The 25,139-nt window shown below is 37.3% G+C and overlaps 1 long non-coding RNA gene across 1 annotated transcript in view; it reads right to left on the bottom strand.

The window, feature by feature from the left end:
- Nucleotides 1–25,139, bottom strand: part of LOC134739468 (uncharacterized) — a 62,760-nt gene that overhangs the window by 14,854 nt on the left and 22,767 nt on the right. The gene's annotated exons all lie outside the window — the stretch shown is intronic.

The following is a 25,139-nucleotide window of genomic DNA, read 5'->3' as shown; positions in this document are numbered from 1 at the left end:
AAACTGGAAATTTACCATTGAAACCCTGATTTGCTTTATACAACATTTCCTGTTATAAATGGATTTTCCAGATTATCAATAGCTAAATAAGTTGTGATGTTTTATAACATGCATTAACTTTTCTTTTACTGATGACATGTTTTTCTCACTGTTTCTTAACATTATAATTTACTGTTAAAGAATTTCCTTCTTTTTCCTAGAAACTGAACTTTTTTATAGATGTACTATATTACATACTTTAATTCAATAATTTAACTCGTTCAACAAACAAAAAACAACTACTGTGTCCCAGATTGAGTGTTACGCATTCAAACATAAAGCAGTTTTTCTCAAGTAATTAACAGCCTGATGAAAGAGACCAGTAAACAGATATAAGACAGTGCTTTAAGGGCCTGATAGCGGCATGAATGGGGCATTGCGGCAGCATGATAGTAATACCTAATCCTACCTAGGGAGCACAGAGATGAGATTCTAGAGGGATGATTTATAAACAAGGCATTAAAAGCTAACCAGGCAAAGGGGTATAGGAGGGTTGGGATTGTGAAAAGTATTCCAGCTGTTGTACGTGCTGGGCACAACACGTGCAAATTTAGAATGAAAATATCATACAAAGTGCACAGGGATCTTAAGCAGTGTTTGAGGCAGAGGAGAGAGACACATGCTGCAGATGTAGGCGAAGACCAGGTCAGATGGCGCCATATAAGACTTGGTGAGGAAGCTGTGTATGATTCCTTTGGGTGACAAGCAAGGAAAATCTCTACAAAAACCCTGAGTATTTGAACAGAGTAGATTATAGAGAATCAACACATAAGAAGGGCGACAATAAAGAGGTTTGTGGCAATTGTTCTAGGCAAGACATTGAAACTAGCATTGCAAAATTATAACCGAGACAGTGAAAGAGAGCGGACCTAACCTACTCCATCTTGCTTCTAACATCCAAACTGTCCTTGTTCATTCCTGGGTGTAGGTTGAACTAACTTTGGGAGGAACTTAGTTTATAGTTTAAAACAAAGAAAATAACAGGCCTTACCCAAAACCTCCTTCTTGCCTGCAGACTAGACTGCCTTTGTAGTACTAACAAATTAGCCACAAGATTAAAAATTATAGTTTAGAAGTCATGCAGCTAGAGGCTACAAGACTCTGACTCTCCCTAAACTGCTCCTGAAATCAGCGTTTGAGATATTTTGCAGACTCTGCACTTCATGGATAAGGTGGCACCACCCAGATTGATAAACTGGCTCATCTGATCTGTGGCCCCCACTCAGGAACTGACTCAGTGCAAGAGGACAGCTTCAATTCCCTATGATTTCATCTCCTACCCAAACAATCAGCACCCTCAACTCACTGGCCTTCCTCTACCCACCAAATTATTTTTAAAAACTCTGATCCCCTAATGCTCAGATAAACTAATTTGAGTAATAATAATGAAACTCCAGTCTCCTGTACAGCCAGCTCTGAGTGAATTACTCTTTCTGTATTGTAATTCTACTGTCTTGATAAATCGGTTCTCCATAGGCAGTGGGCAAGGTGAACCCATTGGGTGGTTACAACATGATAAGCACCAAACCCAGTCTGTGGACACAGAGACTGTAATGAGGGGACATATTGGTTGCCTATAGCTACTAAAATAAATTACCACACACTTAGTGGCTTTAAACAGCATAAACTTATATCTTACAGTTCTGGAAGTCAGAAGTCTGAAATGGATCTATGGGGCTAAAATCAAGGATCAGCAGAGCTGTGTTTCTTCTTATTACTCTGGGGAAGGGAATTGTTTCTTTGCCTTTTCTGGTTTTCCTGCATTCCTTGGCTTAAGGCCTCTTCCTTGAGTCCCTCTGGCTTCTTTCTCTGTTGTCACATCCCCTTCTCTGACTGTAATCCTTCTACCTTCCTTTTACGAAGATCCTTGTGATTATATTGGGTTTGGCTCATTGAGATAATCCAGAATAATCTTCTTATCCCAAGAGCTTCAATTTAATCACATCTGCAAAGTGTTTTTTGTCACCTAAGAAAACACTTTCACAGGCTTGAGGTATTAGGATGTGGACATCTTTGGTGGGCCATTATTGTGTCTATCACAGGGAGTAAATGCAAAAAGTATTTGGGAGAATTTATTAATTTATGAAGATGGTGTGGGATGAGGGAGGGAGACAGTAAAATATTCCCAGGTATTTAATTTACTTAATTTTAAGAATAGAGGTGTTCCATAGACACAGGGAGGGGAACGTCACATGCTGCGGCCTGTCGGGGGTTAGGGGGCAAAGGGAGGGAGAGCATTAGGAAAAATACCTAATGCATGCAGGGCTTAAAACCTAGATGACGGGTTGATAGGTGCAGCAAACCACCATGGCACATGTATACCTATGTAACAAACCTGCATGTTCAGCACATGTATCCCAGAACTTAAAGAAAAATAAAATAAAATAAAAATAAAAAAGTAAACAAACAAGAAAAAAAATAGTGGTGTTTATCCACTAAGACAAAGCATATTAGAAAGAAACTCATTCAAGTGTGAAGACTATAACGCTGAGTCATGTAGACAACTATATGTGACAACTACAACATTTAAAATTACATATGTGGCTTGCATTTTGTGGTTCACATTAGTTTTTTACTAGCCAGTGGTAGTCTAAAAAGTCCTATTCCAAATACCTTTGGCCTACGAAAGTTCAAAGCCTCTTCATGATCTCTTCGAATTCCCAGATAGTCCATTTTCATGGGACTTCCTCCAAATATCTGCCCTATACACATTGTCTGTGTTTTGCTCTACATTAGCACAATATAAAATTTAGAAGCTTTATCAGTTATTTAAAGAAAAGGATTTGTATGTGTAGAAACATTATTGACAATGTATGAGTCACAGAATCACATCATAAGCCCTGCCTTCTCTTTCACCACCCATTTTCTCCCTTAATTCTTTATTCATTCTTCCTTTTCTTCTTTCTTCTGAGAAACAAAGCAAACTATCTCTTTTTCTCCTGCTAAGTAGTTCAGTAAGCGTCTTATTCTGTTTGAGCATGCTTTTGAGATTTGTCTCTCTTCCTGAAATCAGGCAGTTTTCTCCTTAAGATCAGGTCTAGTGAATAAAGTTTTCTTCATCTTTTTACACTTGCAATACAAAGATGAAAGTCACTGGAGAGATTTTTTGTGTATTCACAGTCTAGAGGGGGATACAGGGAAGGTAAATAAAAATGAAGATAGATATGCGAAGCACCACCACATAGCAATGTATAGAGGCTATGGGACCACAGAGAACAAAAATGCATATCATTAATTATGTGAATTGATGAACGTAATTAGTAGCTGAATCTTTTTTTTTTTTTTTTTTTTGAGACAGATTCTCACTCTGTCGCCCAGGCTGGAGTGCAGTGGTGCAATCTCGGCTCTCTGCAACCTCCACCTCCCAGGTTCAAGCGATTATCCTGCCTCAGCCTCCTGAATAGCTGGGATTACAGGTGCATGCCATCATACCTGGCTAATTTTTAATATTTTTTGTAGAGATGGGGTTTCACTATTTTGGCCAGGCTGGTCTTGAGCTCCTGACCTCAAGCAATCTGCTTGCCTTGGCCTCCCAAAGTGCTGAGATTACAGGCGTGAGCCGCCGTGCCCAGCCTAGTAGCTGCATCTTCTTGGCTACATTCACAGTATGCTCCAGCCAAGTGACCAGGTGACATTCATCATTCACTCTACATCCAATTTTCTACTCAAAATTTAAATGTAATTTTATCACAAAACTGCTTATTTAAATAAAATTCTATGGAAAAGTGGAAACTGATCAATAAAAGCACCCTTACTCTGATTTTGGTAAGAGATGTGGAGCCACATCTATTCACCTATTCACTCCTCTCTGCTGTAACAAATCGTAGTAACCCCCAGTGGGACTTTGGGGAGCATAGTGTAAAAAACATTGTTCTGTTTTCCTGGCCCTTGAGACACTCCTCTAACTCTCCCAATTTTTCATTTCTGATAAGTCTTCTTCAGTGAATGTAGAAGGCTTCTCAACTTCCAAATATCTCTAAAATGCTGGTTTCCTGTTGCTCTCCTCCCTCTCAATCTTCCTTGTGTGTTTTTATCCAACGTGGTTTCAACTCTGCTCCTTAAAGGCTACGTTCATCCAAATTTAAACTGCCAACAGCATTCTCACGTGGGCTTCAGGTTCCAATAGCAGCATACCTGCTAGATATATCCTGTTGGCTTGAGCTTCCACAAGCACCTCAACTTCTACATGTCACATTTAAAAAGTAAAGTAGGCTGGGTGCAGTGGCTCACACCTGTAATCCCAGCACTTTGGGAGGCTGAGGCAGGCAGATCACCTGAGGTCAGGAGTTCGAGAGCTCCTGGCCAACATGGTGAAACCCCAGCTCTACCAAAAAAAAAAAAAAAAAATGAGCCGGGAGTGGTGGTGGCATGCCTATAATCCCAGCTACTAGGGAGGCTGAGGCTGGAGAATCACATGAACCCAGGAGGCAGAGGTTGCAGTGAGCAGAGATCATGCCATTGCACTCTAGCCTGGGTAACAAGAGTGAAACTTGGTCTCAAGAAGTAAAAATAAATAGGTAAAATTATTTTGATAGCATATTTTATTTAACACAATATATCCAAAATACTGTTTTCTTAGTAATCAACATAGAAATTATTAACAAAATATTCTACTTTTCTTTTGTTGTACTGGTTTACATTTTATAGTTACAGCACATCTTATTTTGAATTAGCCACATTTCGGGTGCTTAATAGACACATGTGGCTACTGGCTACCATACTGGACACCTGTGAAGCAGGTTCACTGTGTACTGGCATCAATCTTAGGGGAGGGCTCTAAACACTTTGTTAATAACATGCACTGGTATCAATCCACATGATTCCAGTGAAACACTCACACAAGTGAATTTTATTACTCAGAGATGGGCAGCAAGGGACAATAGCAGCCTAAAATCCATGGTGAGCCAGTCTCCTAAGGCTCAGGAACACTGCCTAGGGTGGACGGAGCCTCATATGCATGGGCCCTATGTCACACCACAGCTGAGGGATCCTGTAAAGCACTCTACCCTGGGTTTTATACCCAGGGGTAATTTGACTAGCTGAGCTAAAGCATTGCAAGCATCCATCCTGTTCTAGGAGGGTGAGAACAGAGTCCAAGCTATTCTAGTCAATTCCTCCTTATTCCAAGATGTTATATTCCCAGGACATTCTATAGTTATTCTAAAGTGAGAAAGGGAGGAAGAGCTGGGTTGTAAGGCCACCAGAGGCCTTGCTCTGCAACATCAAAAATCTAGATGCGCATAATGTAGGTAACCTGCATTTAATATTAATATTTTATTTTTAGTGTTTCTCTGGAATTGATGACCTTAGCACAAACATGGAGTTGCATTTTGAATGACACTTAACCAGGAATACATTCTCACCACAGCTGCCTAACTATTAGATATATAACTTAGCATAAATGAACACACACTTTCTTGAGCAGGAAAAAAATGGTTAAGCAGCAGTATAATCTATTTTCTTTCTTTGCCTGGAAAATGACCCCAAGAAAGAACAAAAGCCACCAAGTTGAGTCTTCTTATACACATTCAAATTACAGATCTATTGAAAAACATACTAACTCTATTTAGTAATGGGAAAGTCTTTATTTAGGGAATGCTTTGAGCAGATGCACCTGGTCTGTCAACGATTGCTTACGGCAAACTGTCAACTGTTAGGAATGAAATCTATGGATGTGTGGCCAAGACTTTCTAGGAAATTTTATGAAAGCTATTTCAGTATAAAATGGAGACAATGCATGATAAAAGATATGTCTTCTATGTAAGTAGTGTTGTTGCCTATGTTATTAGAGATTACCTAAGTTAATCAGGGCCAGGAAGTATTCTGATCTGGTGAGAAGACACCAGGACAGCTAAACTAGGGGATCTGGACTTCTCTTTGCTTTGCCTGTGCCATGGATTACTTTAAACTCAAAATTATTAGGAAAGCCTGATACTGGGTAAAATCTCTGATTCACGTGAGTTTGGTTTGATAATTCAGTTCTTTGTGGTATTTGTTAAAAGATTGAAATATTTAATATGAAGAAAATGAGGTCTATGAAGATACGCTTGGTGACATGATTGCAAATAAGCTCTGATTATTAAGGAAGTACTTGTAGGTCTAGTAGAAATTACTTTGTATGAAGTGGTGTTGTCCTAAATAGTAACCACTGGCCACATGCAGCTGTTTAAATTTAAATTAATTAAAATTTTAGAAACTTAAAAAGTCAGTCCTCAGGTACACTAGCCACATTTCAAATGCTCAGTAGCCACAAATGATCAGTGGCTAGTCTATGGACAATATGAATATAGAATGCTTCCGTTATTACAGAAAATTCTGTTGAACAATCCTTTTCTAGCAACTGGAGATATTATTGGGTACCATGAACCAGAAAGAGGACTTAGTTTTGAGTTAGAACATTCCAATGAAATATTACACAGATGTCTAAAAGTAGGAAATAATTTGGTATAAAAGTAGGAAAAAATTTGTTTTGGCTTTGAGACATGAGAGAGATTGGAGAAGAGGAAAGAGGTATAAGCGGAGACCTAGAGAAATGGGAGAAGGTTATGCATTTTGCCATATAATTCTATATTTGTGAGTACTACATTTTTAATGGCATTACTGAACTTGAGAACAGGCAGGAGTATGTGTGTATGTGTGTGTGTTACTATTAAAGGAACTAAACTTTCTTTATTAATAGGTCTGGAAGTAGATGGCACCAAGAAAAAGTAAGGCTATACAAGAAGGCTTTGGCTTTTCTACTATTTTAGAATTTATGATTCAAGCCATATACCTAGGTCCCTAAGACAGAGAGGGAAGGAAGATGCACTTCATATTTGGATTATAGTAGTACATGACGTGGTGTCTGACATGAAATATATTGTCAATAAAATGGTTAAATGAATGGATTAATCCAATACCAATTGGCTTTCTTGAAGCAACTTTTGTTCACAGACAGCTATCAGTGTGTGGAAGATTAACACAGCACAATCTTTGACTTGTTTTGATTTTGCAATGACAATGTAAATTTTGGTCAACTGCAGTTCAGATATAAGTATCTTTAGAAGCTAAAAGGTAGACTAGCTTGTACTGGAGGCCTCTTAACCTTTGAAGGTTCATAGTTTTTTTTTTAATTTTAGATTTATTGCTGTGCTCAATACTCTGCAGTGACTAAGTAGTCACTAATCTACAGTACATCTTCAATTACAGAGTAAACCTTATAATTCTACAGAGATTTTGCAGGCACCACCAAGTTGAAAAAATGCAAAAATTAGATGACATGAACACATTAACCTTTTTAACTCACTCTACAACAATTCCAGAAGCGCATCTCAGTTTTGATTCTGGCAAACCAGTCCTGGGGTCTGACTTAAGTGCTGAAATTTTCTTGTCTGGTTTAGATTCAGTGTTGCTGAACTGTATAAAAAAGACTTCATTAAGTTGGCTTTCATTCTATTTATGCCTTTGTCATTTCCTTCAGTGTTTAAGTGAAAATAACACATAAGAAATCATTGCTGACAGGCCTAGAATTTATCTTCTATTATTTATTGTGATACTCCTCTCTCCGCCCACCATTACACTCTAACAAGTCAAATATCAGTGAAGGAGATGTTTAAGACCCTGTAATTCACAGCATGGTATCTGTTTTGACTATATTTAATAGCCAGCACTTACTCCAAATGAGTTAAAGCATGTTATTGTGTAAGCATTTATTTTGACTACTTTACTGCCTTGATAAACATTTTCCTACTTCTCCACTGCTTTTCTGTTCTTTTGTAAGTTTATGTCACAGGATATAACTAGCTAATGAGTAGGATTAGATACTGCACCAACCAGGCTGTTAAGTGTAGCAAGTTACCACCACATTAGCAAATGGAGAAACACATATTAAACACTCTAAATACTCCGGCCTCACATTTTTTTCACATGTCCATGTCTACAAGAGGCTTTCCTCTTGACTCAGTACCTACCTTGGTTTTCTCTGTCTGAGGGATTGGCATTACCATTTTACTTATGGCTCAAGTCAGAGATGTGGTTATCAGTTTCAACTCCCCCCACTATATCCTGTACATCCATTATATTTGATAAATTTTCTAACTGTATTGCATACAAGATAATTTGAGTGAAACTGAGTTCTCTCTCTTCACCTCCTTTCAGAATTATCTAGATTGTGTATCATCTATGGATGACTAATTAGAAAGACTTTAGTTTTTCTTTCATTCCCAGTAATGTCCTGTTTTATAACTAAATCAGTCACAATTTTGATTTTACAAAATCCTATTGTATTTAATAGCTTTTACTTCTTCAATAAGGAAGAAAATAGGAATCTGGATATATTAAAATATTGACTTTTGCCCTTTTCCTTAAATTGTCTTCTAAACTCTGATGACAGCCTAGCCATCTATATCAAATGTACCATAAAACTCAGTTCGCATGCTAGAATTAGCCCTCCTCTAAATACAAAGTAATGCTGATAGTTAGATCACCTGTGCTGCAAGTACAGTCCAGAAATCATTCCACAATTCTTTCAGTTTTCTTTATAAGAGTTAAAGTTTGTTCATAGCACACTTTGGTTTGTTGACTAGTTATAATTATTATGTATTAGCTTTGTGTAATTTACTGGAGTAAATATCAAGGGATATTAAGGGGAAATAATAAACATGATATGTGCATAAAAGGAGCTATATAGTAATGCAAAGGAGAATACAAAAAAGATTTTAAAAACATGAATAGCCAACTAAGGTTGTAAAATTTTGTACTCAAAATTTGAATATTAGAATGAAGATAATTTTTACAGTTTCATTGACAATGACAAATAGGAGACAAGCTAACTGCCAATGATACGATAAGTAAATAAACGGGATAGCATATAGACACTGAAAATGATACTTTCCAAAAATATTTAAAACATGAAAAATGTTCACAGTATTATGTTAAGTAAAAATAAAGAATGTATAAATCAAAATCATACACATAGTAAAAAAAATCTGAATTTATGCAGCTTTAAGAAGTTTACCTTTCACCCTTTCATAAAAACAAATCTCTTTTGTGGCTCAGTCTTTATAGCTGTAGTATGCTCGCCACTACTTGCTGGTGTCATCTGTTATGTCCTCCATCAGTTTGTGAAAGCTTTGGCATCTGGCTTATATCCATCAGAATAGGCTATGTCACACTACAACAACAAATGACTCAAAAATTCTATTGATTTATAATGATAACTATTTATTTCTCTCATGCTAATGTCCTTACTTATCAGCTCTGACTCTACTCCTTGTTGCTTTCCCTGTAGAATTCAGGGTAATGGAGCCTTCTCTCTCTGGAACTGTGTCACTGAAGAGAGAAAAGAGACATGAAAGACCACACATAGGCTCTTAAAACTTTTGCCTCTCATCAATTCACATCACTTCATGAACATTTCATGGGCCCAAACAGGTAGCATACCTACTCCCAAGTTCAACAGCGTGAGGATGTGGAAACATCACTCTCAGAGGGACATTACAAGACCTTACAGTAAATAACAACACTCATCTCTCATTCCCTCAGCTATCTCAGATTAAGTAAGTTCCACCACTACTCCATTTGAACCATCTATACTCATGTCATATCTTATATATTATGGTGTTAGCCCCTTAAGAGAGTTGAAATTCTGTCTCCTCACACAACCTCTTGAATCCTTACTCAAGGAGTGATGGAAATATTTCACTTAAATGAGACTGTAGGAGATGTATATTGTTCAAAGGCAAAAACGCATTGTCATCCACCTGTAAATGGGCAGGGCTTTCTCTGTGCTGAGCTAGAGTGTTCTGGTACTATTGGTGGCCTGGATCATGCTCTTTCTTAGAGATGCTAGGGCCATTTATATTTACTTTCTCTCTCCCTTTTGGATTCCTTCCCACATAGCCAGGTAGGATAGGTGAATGAAAGGAGGGTAAGATCAGTTATAGCTTAATAAAATTGGAGATAACTATTCTGTTAAATCTCTTGAATCTTTTGTCTGCTCCTTTTGGAAAAGGTGGCCTTATCTTGGTTTGAATAGACAGAACATGTGACTATTATTTGGCCTTTGGTCTAGAAGTAGAAAGAGATTTCCTATTTAACTATTTAGTTCCTGAACTTTTGGACTTGAATATACAGTAGGTTCTTTCTAAAACATAAATAATGATTGTTTTTGGCTTATGAGATTATACATGAGTTTTAAATTTTATTTTTGTAGTTTTTCAGATCTTCCAAATATTTATTTCACAATAACAACATAATTACTTTTATAGTAATAATAATAGAATAAAATTATTTTGGAAAACAACATAAGAAAAAGTAAAGAGTAAAGAGAAAAACTATGGGAGAATGACATCGGGGAAGACAGGGATAATTCCAAGTCCTTTGAGTGTCTATATAATACCTTGTTTACTTATATATTTAGTATAGTTCTCATGTTGAAAGATGTTAATTTGACCTTATGGTGGTATGGTCCTAGTGATCCACAAATATCCAAAATGGTATGGTCCTAGTGATCCACAAAAATCCAAAATCTACACCAGACAAATCAGCTATTTTTGTAGTTCTTGGTAAAAATGAACAGAAAAGGTAACACAAGGGAAAAGATACTACAGGAATTTCTAGGTCTTTAGGAATACTCCAATGCATAACTCTTATGAGTTATCCTGAAACATAAAGATGGAGACCATTTTAGATGGAGTCCAGAAATCTGGACTCAGCACACCTAAGAAACTGGAAGCAAACAAGTCTGCCTATGTGTCCTACGTTGTTATTCCCTTACTGAAGTATGAATATGTTTGAGGATTTCTAATTGAGAGTACACCAACCAGTTATGAAAGGAGAGTGCAAAACAAGATGCCTTTTCTCCAAGCCTTGGCTGCTTATTTTGAACATTTTCTTAGGCACAGAGAAGATATTTGCTTTTGGGTCTGTTTATCTAACGGAAGGAAAATGAAGAGAGAGATTGACTCAGCAGAGTAAAGGACTTCAAGAGGGAGATACAGGATAGAGAAAGAGAGAGAGACACACATAGAGAGAGAGATTGCATGATCTTAGGAAGGAAAGGTCCAGAAAAAGTATGCATTCACTAGCAAAATGTTAATAAGATATCCTAGGATCAAAACATTTTATAGAAACAATCTCTTTGTTGGAGAAAAGTGAAACTTGTTCTGAGCATTCTGTAGCCAACACTGGAGAGAAATGCAGAAGCTAGTCACTCCATGTTGAAATGAAGAGATGGATGTTAGGATAAACGAGTCTTCTAATAGTTCAAGTGGATTGGAAGGTAGATAAGGGCTTTTGTTTCTTAGAGAAATATAATCTTCAGTCTTTATTCATCACTGTGTTAAGTTTCTAAACCAATCCAGTGGAAGATTTATCAGCAAACTTTTATGCATAAATTTTATGAGGAATTTTAATAAATTCTAACATGTGACAGATCTCCTAAGTATCATGTATCTAAATTATCAAATTAATAGTCACAGAATGGACAAAGCAAACATTTCAAACAGGCAATTCTCTGTCACATTGACAGATTTACTAACTATTATTTGCATTATTTTACAAACAGCTTTTAGAGATGTTATGGTTTATTGGAGCAGTACATTGTATTATAATGGCTTTTCTGGCTATTAACAAACTGTTCTTTTGGAAACACTTCAGAAGATATTTCTGACTTAAAAAAGAAGATAAAATTACAAAAATTAAAACGTTTCTAAAGTCAAGCCTGTAAGTCAAACCATGTAAGAAGCAAATACAATTCGGTATAAGAATAAAAGTTAAAGCAATCTCCAAGAGTTTAAAAAAAAAAGCACTTTTGTATTAAAAAAAAGAATTCTTTACCTCCTTAATCCATTATTAAAGGTGACCATTCATCCTTAGTAATCAGATCAATTTGTGCTGAAAATTTAGTTCTATATGTGTGAATTGGAAGTGATCTTATTAGTGTACTACTACATCAAGTTTGATAAAATCCCCAATCCATTTCAGTTAAGTTTCTATTGATCCACTTAAGAGATCAATTTGGACTTGTTCGATTCCTTTGTCAAGGGATTTCATCTGGCTTGAGTTTAACGTTATGAAATAAATGTGATTTAGAAATGTAAGATGGAATAAAAAAGAGTCCGGATGAGTGCTGACAATTATTTGAACTCTAGATTTTGCATCCGAGCATTTGATAGGGCATTGCCATTTAGAAATGGGCTAAAAAAAACCAGTAGGACACAGGGGTCAAAGAGTGCCTTTCAAAGCAGTTAACAGTCAGATCGTCCCTCACAGTTACCAGTGATTATGTCTTCTGTGTCATTCAACAATTTGAAATCTATTTTCAATCAAAAATCAAAATATAGATTTAGTTTTATTCTTAAATGTGTTTTATATATATTTGTACTGATTTTCAGTAGCAAAATATTCCCTTCATGCCTACTTTTTAGTTTTTTTAAAATTATTTTCTGCATTTCATCTTAATTTTCCTTAGAAAAGAAAGGATCAATGTAAAAATGTGTAGAGATCTCAAAGACAATTGCTGGAGTTGCACCTCATAGCCATTTTTTTTTCTGCCTCTTTCCTCTCCTTAGGGACAGTTTTGGAAATGGTCTTAGAATGAGATCAGCCCAGAAACATTTCTATTTCTCCCCTAATTCTATTTTCTTATTTGTAGAATGGACAAAGAACTCTTTTCAGCAGGAAGCAGTTGTCAAGACTCTGTGTTCTGCCTGGTAAAGAATAGGTATATGGATCTGCAGTCATCCTGCATTTATTCTGCATTTATTCAGTATATCAAGGAAGTTCAAAGTCAAATAGCAATAAAGAGATTGAAGTTAGAGACTAAAGACAATGCAAAAAAAGTTAAAGACTGTAATTGCTGGTTAACATGTTACCTATTGCCATTGTATCCTCCAGTTTTCAGCAAAGAGAAGAGAGCCATGGAGTAAGGGATTTTTCAGAATTTATGAAAGAAATTACACTACAGATACATGTAGGAGCTTACTGGGGAAATCAAGCTCTGGAAGGAAGACGTTGGAAGATTAGAAGAAATCGTCACTAAGAAATAACAAAAGCACTGGTGCAAGCAAACACATTGGATCTTGTGAAGAAATCCAAGAAGCCAAGCACGCCTGTCAGCCGAAGTGGGACCACACACAGGCGTGCACATACACACACGTTCTAACAGCATCAAAGCAGAGAAAAAAGAATAATGAAGAAAGACAAGGCCCTAGTCAAGGAGCCAAATATGATGACCCATTTCTGCCATGATTTTATTTCAATTATTATTATTAAATAATTATTAAAGGTTCATTTTAAAGACTTCTGTTATATTTCTCATATATGTTGGTTTACAAAATAAAAGGCAATAGGCTAGTAAAAAGGAAATTCACCTTGACATACATAGAAGATTTCTAGGTTCAATTTGCTTTACTTTACAGATGAGTAAATTGAGATCTAGTAAGCTTAAGAGATTTATCCAGTGTACAATTACGTGACACTGTGTGACATAAGACAGAATTCTTGTTAGTCAACTCCCACTGTAGTGTTTTTTCTACTATGCTTTGTTCCCCTTTGAAGAGACAATTTCACTTAAACTGCTGGCCAGGTCTCATACTCTAAAACACTTTGATCCTGTAACTGGCCTTATTGACACTTACCTTAGCAAATCTACTTTTCAAGCCTTAATTCTGAGAGGCTGGATGGCCTCTTGCTTCCCTAGAGACTATGTTGTAAGAAGTGGGTGACAAATATAATTTACTGTTTCTGTATAACACAAGAATATTCATATTTATCCAATTTTACCAAGAAATTCTGAGAACCTGTTATATTCCATGTACTGAATTAGGCAATAAGAAGAAGTGTAAAAAAGATAGGAACTGACCTCTCTGCTTTAGAATGACATAAATTTTAGGTAATTCTACTGATTCATTCTGTTTTTCCATATCACATTCAGCTACCTTCACATCAGCTTTTTGATGATTGAAAATGCTTGGTAAAGTGGGTAGATTAAATATTCAGCTCAAATTTATCCTAGTAGACAGAAAAATAAAGGGTGTGAAAAGTGGTGAAATTAAGTGTTTTTTTTCAAAGTTACAATAAAAGATAGAAAAATATTACAGCAATTGCAGGCAGGTTTCCACATAAGAAAATTCTGTCTTTTAAAACTGGAACACACAATGAACCAAACTCTATCCTACAATGTTACAATCTGAAATTAAACTCTGATGGTACAGGAACAATTAAAATGGGAATACCTAGATTTCTGTACTATCTAATACCTGCTTTGTCTTCCATTTTCATGAGATTTCTAAGATCACCCGAACAAATTATAACCACATGTAGTTGTGCCTGTTGATCTTTCACTATTACTCTGTTTATGACATGTAAAGTAGAGTAGTAAGTTGCTGATGCTATTGGTTAATAATCATAGCAACACTTGGGAGCTTAATCAATCTTCAATTTATTGTCTGTGCAGCTTACAGTTAATGCTGCAATTGATATTTTTTTCTTTTTATACATTTAAAATCACAGAAAAATTGCCTCTCTTTCTTCTTCTAGGTGGTGGGCTGTTCCTTCTATGACTTTCTGGAAGAGATCAGTAAGAATAAATTATTATCAGCCTTTCCATAAGCTACTGAAGATGGAATCTACTTTTCCTGGGGATACTAGTCATTCTACAATCCTGTTTCTTATGCCAAGAGAGGGTTGAGAACAATTAGACAAATGAAAGTATAACTAATGAAAGTGATACAGTGTCAATTTCTAGGGTGTGGTTATTGAAGAATGAGTGAGCTGAGAGGGAGAGGGTGATGAATGTTTGCTGAACATACAGAGGCAATTCTCTTCCAGATTGTCACATTTGTGCTCTGCTAGATTCCTTCTGCTTCCTGTTTGCTGAAAGCTCTCCATAAACACTCATGCTTCCTTGTCTATTCTGTACCTCCACTTCTACACATCCTTGTTTCCACATGACAACTAAATTAGCCTCCTTTGTTCTACCTGAAGGGAGGACATTGTCAAGTGCATGAATGTAACTTGAATACAGGTGATGCCAAAGGTTTGGCCACATTATAGAACATGAAAACACAAGGGACAAATAGTGGGAGAGATGCCCAGTATTCAGAGTTCCTGCTTTTTCTTCTATGATAGTATTCCCTCAACAATCTGAAGAAACAGGGCCTACACTTCAAGTCATTTTAGGCGGTTTTGTGAGGTCTCCTTTTGTTGACTTTCTCATAGTTTTGTTTTTGTTTTGTTTTGTTTTGTTTTTTGAGACAGAATCTCGCTCTGTCAACCAGGCTGGAGTGCAGTGGCAGGATCTCAGCTGACTGTAACCTCAACATCCCGGGTTTAAGCGATTCTTCCACCTCAACCTCCCAAGTAGCTGAGACTACAGGTACACGCCACCATGCCTGGCTAATTTTTGTATTTTTAGTAGACACAGGGTTTCACCATATTGGCCAGGCTGGTCTCGAACTCCTGACCTTCTGATCTCCCCGCTTCGGCCTCCCAAAGTGCTGGGATTACAGGCATGAGCCACCGTGCCCTGCTGGATTTTTTTTTTTTAATGTTATATCATAGAGGAAAAGAGAAACCAATTTTGATTTGCTCCAGGTCTGATATCTTTGTTGTTTTGCTTTGGAGAGCACCATTTCACTGAATTTAGAGAACTTACAAATTGTCAAGGAAGGGACTAAAATATGACAAAATGATAGAAAAAGAGACATATGTGAAAAGATGTTTATAGAAATTGAGTCTTTTGTCACAAAGAAATGAAAGAAGGGCAGGGATGATGGATTCATGGCAACAAAAATTCTAACCAGCCTGCTAGCAATGCATGGAATGGAAACATATATCAACTGAAAGTGCATGGGATGGAAGGATAAACTCTGACCCTTATTATTGTACCTTTAGTTGGTGAGGCAAAGGCAGTGACTGCTAGATCTCACCTGTCAAATTCACATTATATTTTGCAATCACAATTTTTTGAAATTATATTTTAATTGACAAATGGCAATTATGTATATTTGAAAGATACAATGTGATACTTTGATGTACATAAACATTTCAGGAAGATTAAGTCAAGTTGATTAACATGTCCATCTCTTCATCAACGGTTTTTTGTTTGTGGTGAAAAGATGAAAAATCTACTCTTCTAGCAATTTTGAAATATACAACAAATTTTTATTAACTGTGGTCACCATGGAGTGTAATAGATCACTAAAACTTATTCCTCCAGTCTAACTAAAATTTTGCACTTGTTGATCAACATCTCCCCTGTACCTATCCCTTCTCTACCTATGGTAACCACCTTTTTACCTTGTTTCTCAAAGGTTGACTTTCTTACACTCCAGTGTAAGTGAGATGGTATATAATATCTGTCATTATGTACCTGGTTTATTTTACTTAGCAGAATGCTCTCCAATTTCATCTGTGTTGTTGTAAATGACAGAATTTCCTTTTATTTTGTCTGTGTGTGTATATATATATCACGTTTTTCTTTATCCATTAATCTATTGATGGACTCTTGGGTTGCTTCTATACCTTGGCTATTTTGAATAATGAACATGGGAGTGCAGGTATCTCTTTTGCATACCAACATCTATTCCTTTAGATACATACTAAGAAGAGGGTACAATCACAATTTTTAAGGCTCCCCTCCCATGTCACTTCTTTTAGAAAGTATTTTGTTTTTCTTGCTATTTAACCCTTCTGTCCCAAACCTCCTTAGACACGTTTATCTTTTCCACATATAACATGCCACCAGTTACAGTAGCTTTTATTTAAGTGTATTGATTTAATGGTGATTTTCCCAAGGATCCTAACTCCTTGAAAACATTAATTACATTCTTTCAATATTTTTTATTAAAAAAACCTATCAGAGTGCTTCATAGATAACTGGTACTCAATGAGTATTTAAAAAAATTAATCTGAAAGAAAGTTGTTAAAGAAGTAGTTTGATTTGAAACAAAGACTGGCAGAAAAGGTCGAATGTACATAGATCTCTGTGGAGCATTAGAAAATGGGCAACCCAGGTGGTCAAATCTCGTCACGCCAGCTGTGCGGTTTGAGTCAGCTTCCTGCCTTTTTCCACCATATTCTCAGCTCCTATAATTCTCATCCATTCTAAGCAGATACAGATACTTAATATTCAGCAATCAAAATGAACTCAAACCAAATAATAGAAAAGAAAATGAGGGCATCAAGTGGTCCACTGTCATTCACCAACATAATTCGTTGACTTTTCAATAGAATCTAGGGCACCATATGGGTACACTGAATGAGCTTATTTCCTGAACAACAAAACCAAAGTATAACTCTGTGCAACTGTGGGAACAAAACAGTACCAAGAATATGTATACTGTTGGAAATTGGCCCACAAGGATAGGAAAAGTCCATTTGTTCAATATTCATTTAATTGTTATGACCAATCATAATTTCTATAAGTAGCAATCATTAATCTAAATCTTCAGAACTAGCTCTTTAAACATTACCATAAGTACATGTAGTATTTTATTACCTTCCACAAAAAGAGAATCAGAAACAAAATGTTGACCACTTGAAGTTTGCTTTAGACACTGCCAGTGCCTCCTTACGTCTGATATTCTTCACTTACTGCCCTCACTTTTTTTTTTCTTTTTGTGAGCATGGCCACCATGCTTAATATGGCACCCCTTCTGAGTAAAAAAATTTTAGTTATTAAGTCTAATTGAGCAGAGAAATGTCATGTACCTTTTAAAAGGATTTTGGAAAAAAATAAAAGAAAAGAAAGCAGGATTCAATAAACACGAGGAAGGAAACAATTTATTGAGTGGGAGTGAGGAGCCGTGACAGTGCTGAAACTTAAGTCTGTAGATGTATATGTAGTCTAGTCATGGCATTCCCTAACTGACGACAGCAAGCAGGATTTTGAAATATTTGTTTAAGTTTAATGGCTGATATAGTATCTTGAATAATTGATTTCTTAAAGAAGTTTTTAACCTGAGTCTTATTGTGTCCTGACTACATGAAGAAATATGAGTCCCACAGTGGATAAATAGGCCCTGTGTGTTCTAAATGAGTAGAATATTGACCTCTACTCTTTCCAGCAGTGTGGTAGAGCAGAGTGGTGGAGATGACTTATGAGGCGAGTGTACCACATTAATTTAGGTGACATACTCTTTCCTTCAGAAATATCTTCAACATTTTCTGCTCACACAGCAAGTGCCTTTGCCTTCTTTTGAATCAGCAATAACATTTGCTCACTTCCACATATTTAAATAACCAGTTCACAAAAAGCATCATAGAGCGTTTGTTTACACACATTATACAAAAGAAAATGGAGTTTGTGTTTGTAAAACTTCACTTTTAGTACAAGGCTTTCAATACTTGTTTTTAGTTAAAATATTAATTTCTGGAACATTCTCATTGGAAATGACAATACAAAAATAAAATATACGATTAAAAGTAAATATATATGTTATATATATGTTAACATATATGTTATATATTAATATATATAATATATATAAATAACTAAGAGTATTAAAGCTGTGGAACCAGGAAAGAAATAATATGACAAAATTTCATTAATTGACATTGATTTTCCTGTTCATCAGCTTCAAATTCTAAGTTCATTTTATTTTAGTAGAAAAACTGTATATTTTTAAAGTATAGTCCTCGAAGACAGTCTTTTGAGTGCTGAATGATCAACAATGTATCATATTTATGGTTTATTTTCTTGATGCATTCCTGTAGCCTTGGAGAGCAAAGTTCTTAATGAATATGGCCACTCTGAATTTTTTACAATCTTCCAGCTCTGTAAATATTAGAAGGTATTTTGAAAGCCAAGATTTCTCACCTTTATACTTTATGATAGAATTATAAAAGTGAGGCAGGTGGACAGGTAAGAGTTTTATTTACTTTACCATTTAGAGTAGAAAGTAAGAGATAAAAATAAACAAAAGGTAGGAGACATCAGCAAGATGGTGAAAGTCTTGGGCTTCAATCCCCCATCACAGAAAGTTCAGCAAACAACTATTCACAGATTAGAACATCCTTTTGAAAACCCCAACACTTAGAAACAAGCCTTTGACACCTATGTGGTCCATAGAACTCAATGAAATCTGAATTAGAAGGATAAGAAGAATGGTCTCACTCTGACTGTGCTGCCCCTTTTCCTCCCCCAAGTTAGCACAATGCCAGAGGGAGAGGATTTCCCTGGGCTCACAGTTTCTACAGGGGGAAAAGAGAACTAGAGGTAGTTATCCAGCTTTCCTAGCATTCTGAGTTGTTTCCTACAAGCCCACTCTAGTCTCACAGGGAACACTGGGGAAAATGACATGGCTAGAATGCCTGGTGTCAGGTAGAAATAAAGAAAGGAGGCATAAGTCATAGTTACCAGCACATGGATCTTGGTAATGCCTCTGTGCTGTTGCCAGCTATGGAGCCTGATCAGAGACATCAGTCAACCTTATAGCCCATCCACAAAGCTGAGCTGGTTGCCTTGAGAAGCATGGTGGGAAGTTCAAGCTAGTTTGAGTTTCTAGACTTTTATTCTCCTTGCCTGCCTCAGAGCCTACTCCAGTGGTCCCACCCAGTCAGGGAGATGCTTGCCTCCTCCCATTTTAGAGAAGCAAAGAGACTAGACTGTCTTGATCCAGAAAGTCAAGCAGCAGCTCCATCTAGCCATAAAAACCACCCAGCGACCCTGCATAGGGAAAAAGACTTCGGCCTCAGTGGATTTCAGAGAAGTGAAGGGGCTAGACTGGCTTGACCTTGGAAGTCAAGCATCAACTCCACTCAGCAGCAATTTCACTCAATGACCTTACCCAGGCAGGAAGACTCCCATTTTCACGTATTTTAGAGAAACACAGAGACTAGTTCTGCTTGGCCTAGGAAGTTAAGCAGAGCTCCATTTAACCAAAAAGAAATCTACACAATGACCTTTCCCAAGCAGGGAGACTCCCACCTCCATGGATTTAAGAAAAGCAAAGGAGCTTAATGGGCTTGACTTGGGAGTGGTCAGCTACTCAGCTCATAGAAAAGCCCACCCCATGGCTCCACCCAGACAAGGAGGCAATCCTTAGTCACACATCTGTAAGGAGGGTAGCCTCTGGTCCTACCTGTCCTGAGTAGCACTGACACCTAACCTTGAAGCCCATCCTACAGACCCACTCAAATATAGATCCCAAATAACTGAATTGCCTGTCCAGGGAATATATCTTGTAACTTACCTGACCAAAAGCCATTGTAGTACCCAGCCAGTAGCTTTGCCTCATAGCAGAGCCCAGGTAGTGGTCTCACCAGATAGCAGCAGCCCCATCCAACATTAGAGTGAAGGCAGCATCCTAGTCAACTAAAGAACTCAAAACAAGCTCTGCCTGCCTGGGATTGTTACAGTTGGTCCTTGCAGAATCAGAGACTAGACTAAATAGTGAAGGTCTATTCCTGCCAAAGAACACCTGAAAGGGCCAGAGGGGAAGCTGTCTCCTCAAATGCATGGACAACAGCACAAGAATGCAAGAATTACCAAGAATCATGTAATCATGACACTTTCAAAAGAAACTAGTAAAGCTTCAGTAATGGCCGAGCACGGTGGCTCGTGCCTGTAATCCCAGCACTTGGGAGGCTGAGGCAGATGGATCACTTGAGGTTGGGAGATTGAGACCAGCCTGGCCAACATGGTGAAACCCTGTCTCTACTAAAAATACAAAAATTAGCCAGGTGTGGTGGTGGGATCCTGTAGTCCTAGCTACTTGGGAGACTGAAGCAGGAGAATTGCTTGAATCTGGGAGGCAGAGGTTGCAGTGAGTCGAGATCGCACCACTGCACTCCTGCCTGGGTGACAGAGCAAGACTCCGTCTATAAATAAATAAATAAAGGACTGCAACAAAATGGAGATCTATGAAATGATTTGCAAATAATTCAGAACAATACTCATAAATAAGTTCAGTGAACTACAAGAATATATGAAGAGGAAATTTAACGAAATTTAGAAAACATTTCATGGAAACAGCAATAAGATTGACAAAGAAATAGAGACAATAAAAAAGAACCAGATAGAAATTGTAGAGATGAAGAATGCAATGACTGAACAACAACAAAAAAATTAAGAGAAAACTTCAATAGCAGATTCAAACAAGCAGAAGAAAAAAATCAGCTGAAAGAAAGAACATCTGAAATTATTCATTTAGAAGAGCAAACAGACAAAAGAATAAAAAAGAATGGAGAAAGCCTACAGGAATTATTGGACGATCAAGAGACCAAACCTTTGCATAAGGAGGAGAAGAAAGAGAAAAAAGGCCAGAAATCATATTTAAATAAATAATGACTTTCCTAATATGGGGATAGATGCCAACACCCAGGTACAGGAAGCAGAGGGAGCTCCAATTAAATTCATCTCAAATTGAGTATATTAAAACACATAATAATCAAACTATCAAAAATTAAACACATATAAGAATTGTGGGAGCAGCAAGATGTAAGAGATGCATCAAATATAAAAGTGTCAATATGACTATCAGTAGATCGGTGGATTTCTCAGCAGAAATCCTGAAGGTCAGGAGAGAATGGAATGATATAGCCAAAGTTTTGAAGGGGGTGGGGGAAACTGCTAACCAAAAATACTTTATCCAGTAAAACTATTTTTCCATATTCAGACAGTAATAAAAATTTTCTTACACAAACACCCAACCTTAGAGAGTTCATCATCACTATACTTGCCTTATAGGAATTGCTAAATGGAGTTCTTTAAACTGAAGCAAAAGGCTGCTAATTAATAACATGAAGCATAGTAAATCACAAAACTCAATGGTATACGTAGAGCAGAGCCATATTCAAAATACTATAGTTCTGTAATGATGGTGTGTAAAACTATTAATAAAAATTGTAGGTAAGATAAATTGCCAAGAGATATACATTATAAAATGATGTAAATTTTGACATCAAAAACATAAAATATGTGTGTGGAGGGTGGAGAGTGTAGAGTGCGTATAACTTTCTGTTGCCTTAGCATCCATTTTTAAATGTAAGTTTAACTTTTTATTACCAGAAATAGGGCCCAGTCACACTTGGCACAGTTTCCTATGCTATACTCACCTAAATGGTTCCAGACAGTGACCAGAGATAAAAACTTAGAGGCATCTCTCCCATGTAGTAGGCTGGGCTCCCAGCTTTTCTCTCACTTATTTTGAATAGACCATTCAGACATTTGCCTGTGAATTCTAAGTGTCTACCTTCCAGTCACAGCGTAACCTCTTGGAAATAATGACTGCTTGCTTTAAAACCACCAGTTATAGCTGGTGGTTTCCCTACAGGAAAACTGTTTGGATAATGCCCTGGACCCAATAAAGGCATTGACACATGGGTCCCTTCTCTTTCTCTCTACCAGAACCCCCTGACCTCTATGTGGGTACTAAAATCTCTTAAACTATTATATGGTGGTTGTGTCACTGAAGCCACACTTGCAATCTGACCCCTGACTGTGAAGCCACCGAAAGGAGACTCATGCAGGTGAATCCCTGAGTGATGCTCTTCTGTCTGGACATCTGGTAGCTGCTGAAAACAATAGCCATCAACTCAAAGAGTTTTATCCAAAACAATTGATGTAGAAGGTATGATTATAGCCAAAGCTTGGATACAATATCATTGTCTGCCCACTGGGAATGGATGACTTATTTTCCATATCAGATGGTCCAGTTGGTATCTGATGGCACTACTACTTGCCAGTAGTCAATCAAGCTATTTTGCACTGGTGCCTACTTCTGCTCTCAGGTGTTGCCTTGGGGATTTGCTTGAAATTGTGGTGGCTGTAGACAGATTGATGAGCCCTTAAAGTTCTTTTGAAGCTGTCAGAGAGCAAGTCTCAATATAATCAGGGTGTGTTTTCCTTTGTGACATCATCAGCTTTTCTTGGGATCTCAAAGGACCCTGTGCAGCAGGCCACTATTTGAATGTGTGTTGCTCCTTGTGGCAGGTATACGGTTCCAATGCCCTGGGATCTCTGTAGTGGTCAGTACTGTATTGATTATAAATGGTGAAGTCCTAGTATCTTGCTAGAGTGAGCTGGCCAGGATGGCGGAGCTCTACCACCATTTCACAGGTTATAGACAGGGGCCACCAGGTTTCAGGAAAGCAGCAATGACCCCTCAGTAATAGTTGGAAAGTGTGATATGACACTGAGCTTCACTGTGTTGGTGAAGAAGAGGTGAGGAAAATAAAAGGTAATTAATTTAATTACCTTTATATATAGAACATTAATACATATATATGCAAACACAATATTTCAATATAAATATATAATAAATTGTATATATATTTTCCATAATTTGATTTCATTGGAAAGTCAAAATTCATATACTAAAGAATTTTTGTTAATAACAAAAACGATAAAGGGCACTGATTGGCTTTTGCATCTCCACAACAGAGATTCTAACTTAACTTTTAACATTTGCTAAAATGCACTAATTGACCAAAATGCATGGGCTTAATTAATACCGGGACTCAAACTATAGTTACATCTGGGGTCCCACTAAATTTAAATATTCTACTTCTATATTTTGCCTGTATAAGATACAAAAATGAGTATTCCTCAATTTAACTATGGCCATGCCTACACTTCCCGTAATCATATACCCCATTGCTATAAAATATTCTATGTTGGACTTAGATTCTCTGACACAGTAAGTAATAAATTTAAATTAAAGTAAGTTTTTGGTACTTACAAATTGGATTGATAAAATGGGACCCCATAACCCCCCCAGTTAATAGTTAATATGGCCCAGTATAAGTTGAAACGGGCTCCTCAAGGATTAAAACTAAGTATATAAAACCTAATTATTAAAGGGATAATTCTCCCTCCTGCTTTTCCATTTAGCAGCCAATCTTTCTCTGTTCCAAAATCTGAAAAAAAAGAAAAAATATATATATATATGTACACATATAAAAGGTGCCATACTACAGACTACTACAACCTTAATACTGTGATCCTATTCATCAGGACCCCTATACTCAATAACTAATATTATTAACATTGTTGATTCAACCCAATTAACATCTGGTACATAGTTTGCTCTTATAGATTTGGCTAACCTGTTCCATTCAGTTTCTATTTCTACATCCTTTCACAGCTGTAGTTTGCCTCCACCTCTGAAGAAGCACAATATACCTTTCTGGGTTACCCATGGGATACTTCCCAACGGCTTTGTCATCACATACAATATTCGCAAACAAGATCTTAATGGCATCCACTTTCTCCAGGAACACAGGTATGATACTACATTAATATCCTCTTCCAAGGAGATTCAGTGTTTACAACCATTAAGGTCAGTTAAGTCCAATATTTCTTAGTACTTCTGAGTTCTGGTGGCAACATATTCCTCATTTACAAATTTTACTTCTAAATTAAAATCAATAGGCACTCCTGTGAGTGCCCTCAGAAAACTCCTTCACTGTAGAGGCTTTGAAAACCTTTTGGCCTGGCACAGTGGCTCATGTCTGTAACCCCAGCACTTTGGGAAGCTGAGGCGGGGGGATCATTTGAGGTCAGGAGTTTGAGACCAGCCTGGCCAACATGGCGAAACCCGATCTCTACGAAAAGCACAAAAATTAGCCAGGTGTGGTGGCATGCACCAGTAGTCCCAGCTACTTGGGAGGCTGAGGCAGGAGAATTGCTTGAACCTGGGAGACAGAGGCTGCAGTGAGCCAAGATCACGCCACTGCACTCCAGCCTGGGTGACAGGGCGAAAATCCGTCTCAAAAAAGAAAAAGAAAAAAAAAATGAAAACCTGCTTCCAGGAGTCCTTGGACCACTGATAAATGCCATTGGTTGCCCCAGGGCTTCTTATGCAAGATATTGCCCCTCTTGGCTTTATGCTATACACCATTAAAACAACAAGTGCCTGGCTACCAACAGGGATCTCTTGAAAATAAAGACTTTCACAAACCCTAAATCTGTGATTCTCCATACCCAACCACTCACTATGCTTTAAGTAATAGAAACGGCACCCTACAAGCTTGGCATAGCTACAAAGGCCTCTCTAAGAAAAGCCAAACCTGGGCCTTCTGGTGTATGCTACCTGAAGGAGGGGTGGCTTCCCTGGTCCTCAGTCCCTTAAAAGATGCCAGGGTGCTGGAGGAGGTCATCCTTACCCTATACC

Source organism: Pongo pygmaeus, chromosome 3 (assembly GCF_028885625.2).
Source record: "Pongo pygmaeus isolate AG05252 chromosome 3, NHGRI_mPonPyg2-v2.0_pri, whole genome shotgun sequence".
Classification (NCBI taxonomy): domain Eukaryota; kingdom Metazoa; phylum Chordata; class Mammalia; order Primates; family Hominidae; genus Pongo; species Pongo pygmaeus.
The sequence above is the reverse complement of the archived record's forward strand: the minus strand, read 5'-3'. Positions and strand labels throughout refer to the sequence as shown.